This window comes from Gopherus evgoodei, chromosome 3 (assembly GCF_007399415.2).
Source record: "Gopherus evgoodei ecotype Sinaloan lineage chromosome 3, rGopEvg1_v1.p, whole genome shotgun sequence".
Lineage (NCBI taxonomy): Eukaryota > Metazoa > Chordata > Testudines > Testudinidae > Gopherus > Gopherus evgoodei.
Genome location: NC_044324.1, coordinates 41,594,057 through 41,598,621, shown reverse-complemented (window position 1 = coordinate 41,598,621; position 4,565 = coordinate 41,594,057). Strand labels below are relative to the sequence as shown.

The following is a 4,565-nucleotide window of genomic DNA, read 5'->3' as shown; positions in this document are numbered from 1 at the left end:
GTTAGTTATTAAGCCACTAGACAGGAGTGTCATCATCACTGTAAATGATCTACCAAGAGGAAGTGAAAAAACGTAATATCCCAGCTGAATAAATCCATGCCAGAATCTTGTAATAGAAAATCCACATTTCTTATAAAAACAGCTCAGAGGCTAGTCCATTCTGCTTTTATAATCTGTTAAGCATCGTTCAATCAAACCTACATTTATATAATCATTTTCAAACTAAAACTTCAAGACACTTTAATGCAATTAAAATCAATGAATCCAAACGTTAAAAGCCCTTTAAATGTCAAAACAAAGAAACAAGTCTTTAGGCTGTGCTAATCATAGCCAAGATCTATGTCATTTTTTTCTTGTCCTTCCCATGTGCATATTTTGAAAGAATCAGGATGATCTATATTAGTATTATAGATGTGAACAGTGTAGATGTACAATAGTTTCAAACATCACATAGCTAAATCAGTCTGAAAAACATCTGTTACATATACAGATACCCTCACTCAATAAGTTACTCCAAGATCAGTCACAGTGGAGTGAATAGGACTGCTCCTGGAGTAACATACTAAGTAAGAAGACTGGAATCTAGCTCAGAGGCTGTTACATATATTTCCTTCATATCTGACTTCTGTGGGTTTACATCCCACTCGTTTCACTTTGACCTTCAGATTCAACTAAACTCAAAATCCCAATGTTAAATTCAGTTGAGTTCCTCATTAATTTGATTCAAAATCAGCTGTTTCTCATTCAGAGCTGGACCCAGGCTCACTCAGAAGGTTTGTGAGCCTCAGAGGTTTTTACAAAACCCCAACCCAGGTGAATTTCACACGGTTTTGGCTGCAAGCAATTCTCACAGCTCTATGTCTAACTAGAATCATGAAAGCAGTTTTGCCTAGAAGTGAAACTCTCAAAGGCTGACTATTCATTATGTTTCCAAAAATCTGGGAGAAATCAATTTCTTTTAATATTGTTTGATTTTGCCTTCTTCAGAAAGTAACTTGAACAGTTTTGTGATAAGTAAATGCAAAACTTGTCCATCGCAAAAGAGAAGGAAGCAGTAAAAGGTGCTTTCTCCCTCCCCTGTGACTCTCCACAAATAGGCCAGCCACAATTGCAGCCTAAGCAGAGGACTGTTCACAGCTACTGTCCCCACAGGTGCTAATCCCCTTCAAAAGAGGCGAGATGGTTTGGCCAGAGTACTGCCCCTCTCTTCAACTGGCCGGTAGATCTGGCTGCCCATTGATGGCTGTGAGCACTGAACCCTACCCAGAATCATAACACAGAAGTTGCACTCCTCAGGAGCCACAAACTCATCCTGAAAGCATGAAGTCAAGTTGGGTTCTCTTCTTCCCATATATGATGAATAATAAGGCTCCTGCAAGACAAATTAGGCCTGCAGTGACAGCTGTTAAAAATAAATAATAAAAGTAGGAAAGTTTATGGAGTTTAAGGCTATCCTAAAATATGGTAGGCACCTCACAATCAAGATACAGTCCTTGTCCAGAAGACCAATACAATCTGATTTGACATGACACTACAAGCGAGGGTCAGATATAAAAACAGATAGAAGGGCAGAAGAAGGACAAGGGTGCCAAGAAGATGATGTGGTTATTCAGTAAGGAACATACACATTTTAATGATTCAGTCCCTTTAATTAAAAAAACAAACAAACAGTATTATTAGTTGGTTACCTTGCCTGTTCACTTTCTGTAGGCTTCATGACAGAGTTGTTTTTAGGAGGGACGTGAATGTGGCAAGGGAAGTATGTTATCAAACAGATACAGGAGAGCATTGCAAATCTAAAGAACAGCACAGAAGAAGGGAAAGAAAAATCTTGTAGAAGGAGACTAAGGCTTTGTCTACACTAGTGCTTTTGTTGGCAAAACTTTTGTCAGTCAGGGGTGTGAAAAACGCCAATATGGACAGCACTATGTTGGTGGGAGAGCTACTGCTGCTCATTGGGGGTGGTTTAATTATGGTGGCAGGATAGCACTCTCCCATCAGCATTGAACAGCTACACAGACCTTACAGCGGCACAGCTGCAGCAGTACAGCTGTGCCACTGTAAGGTCCACAGTGCAGACATAGCCTAAGAAGGTATCAAGGTTAGAGCTATTGTTAGAGCAGAAATTATGTGGGAGAGCAAAGGCTTTCCTTGAGGTTTGCATGTGTATCATGGAAATTGGAGCCAACAGGGTTGCACAGATGAAAATGAGGGTATAAGTTGTCCTGCAGAGTGTTTATTACGGATAATGAGTTGTGAGAAGAAAGAAAGCCAACTTGACTTTCAGATCTCAGAGACTCTTTGTGGCCCTTGTTGTTAGACTGATCTGGAATCCCTGAGACACAATAAGAACCCCCTGGTGCAATTTTCACACTATCACTTTTTAATGGAGAACTGCACTTCCAGCTACACTTGCTCTTCAAAACCACACTTTGGGAATCAGCTAATGTGCTTTTACCACTCAGACAGCTCTTTCATTTATTGCCTTTGCAGTTAGGGTGTCATATACGTATGTTTCAGGCACACTATGAAGCATAGTATCAAATAGTATCTATGGTGCCATAATCTCCCAACCAGAAATGTATTGTTATGCCTGTGAAATAGTTATTTTGGTAGGGAAATATTACTTAACAAGTATTTCTAAATCGATGTTGTTTACATGGTCACTTTACTGAGGACTAAGAAATAAAAAGTTCCTGCCATAAAGGGTTTACAATCTAAATACAAAACACAGCCCAAAGATAGAGCATGTAATGCACTAAGAAACAAGGGAGTAAGCAGAGACCGTTAGCATGCATCTTGTTAGTTCCACTGTTTTTAAAAATAGGATAAAAAAAATCAAGATTTAAAACACAACTCTTACCTATTGTATCATTAACACAAAGAGATTACTGAAATGGAAAAGGGTTTTAAAATCTTTGTTTCTCGCTTGTGTTCTTTGTTTACCTTTTACACTTTGCTCATCTTGGAATGTGCAAGGAGACCAGCCAGCCTCACTTCCTGGTTCACATGCACGAGCACAATGCTCTTTCCTTTGAGTCTCCAAAACAGCTGGAATATTCACATTCTGAAAAGAAGTTTTCATTGAAATTAACAGGAAAAAATAAATGAAAGCACCCTCAAGTCAGGTTAAATTTTGAGGGGGAAAAACAACCCCCCCCAACAACTCATTTTATATTACACATCTTTTGGAGCCTAAACTACTTAACAGTAGCCCTTTGGGGATATTGTGTGAATAGGATTATGTACTCATGCAAGCAAATGCAATCCTTCCCTTTGTAGGCTACCTAGACTATGGCTCCAGAAACGTACGAGTAAGCAAAAAAAAAAATTCATTTTTTTCAATAAGTCAAAATTTTCCACAGAAGTAGACACTTGACACTTTCCATGAAAATTTTCATTTAATTGAAAATCCAGTTTTCCATCCAAAACCAGTTTGAATGGAAAATTTTCAATCAACCCACATATGTTGTATGGCCAATTGACATATACCCTTAGTTAAGAACGTTTGCACTTTGAGTGTACATTATACTAACCAAAAAGCAAAAAAATAAAAAAAAAACACCCAAACCACAACCACCCTACATTAAAAATTATTAAGGGTGCAACGTGAAGCATTCAAAAATTAGGAAATGCCAAAATTAAGGTTGCTCAAGCAATTTTCATTCAGCCCTCTTTTGTATATACATTATGACATGGTCTTGAGTTACATGATCAAGACCCATGCCTCATTCAGTAAAAGGGTAGTTATTCCCTATTTCTTTTTATCCTCCTCAATCAATATGTGGCCCCAGGCTTTATTTAATGCATACCATCCCAACTCTGCACAGAATATATTATTATAAGTTCCTTCCTTTCAGAGTATCCATGGGCTGCACAAACATGAATTAATTTATCTCCATAACACCCCTTGGAGATTAAGTGTTATTATTATAGCCATTTTTCACCTGAGGAATTCACAGAGAGGTTAAAGCCAAAAATATCCACTCATTTGGGATGCCCAATTTGAGAGACCTAGAGCATGATTTTTCAGAGTATTTAGAATTGTTATAGCTCTTTATATGTTCAAAACACAGCTCCTCATGTCTTCTTTTGCAGTTGTGAACACCCAGCACTTTTTTAAATCTGTCCCTAGGTGTCTCAGATTGGGCAACCAGAAAATGGGGAACATACAATTCACAGGTGCTAACTGTGAAAAGTTTGGTGTGAATAACTTACCTAGCATCATATAGGAGCTCCATGGCAGAGAGAGACTCCAGTTGTCCAGGGGGGCAATCAATTTCCTTAACCATCCTTTTCTTCCTGAAATCCTCTGCCTCATTCACTACACAACTTCTACCTTCTGCAACAAATGAGGCAAGAGTCCTACAGACAACAGTATAATTCACCATACAACCCTGATTAATTATCAGAGCAGGTCCACCCTGTGCACTGAATGAGGTAGGAGTCCAGACAACCTTAATATTAAGTATTGCAACTATCTCTATGTTATACACCTCTACCCCAATATAATGCAACCCAGTATAAGATGGGAAAGTTCTAACACACTGCTTTGAGCAGCGTGT

General features: G+C 38.6%; 1 long non-coding RNA gene across 1 annotated transcript; it reads right to left on the bottom strand.

Moving 5' to 3' along the window:
• Nucleotides 1–795: 795 nt before the first annotated feature.
• On the bottom strand, nucleotides 796–4,329 carry LOC115649523. Its single transcript, XR_003999848.1, has 3 exons — nucleotides 4,219–4,329; nucleotides 2,947–3,067; nucleotides 796–1,372 (listed from the first exon to the last, which is right to left on the bottom strand). It is a non-coding gene; the product is annotated as an uncharacterized LOC115649523 (long non-coding RNA).
• Nucleotides 4,330–4,565: the final 236 nt, after the last annotated feature.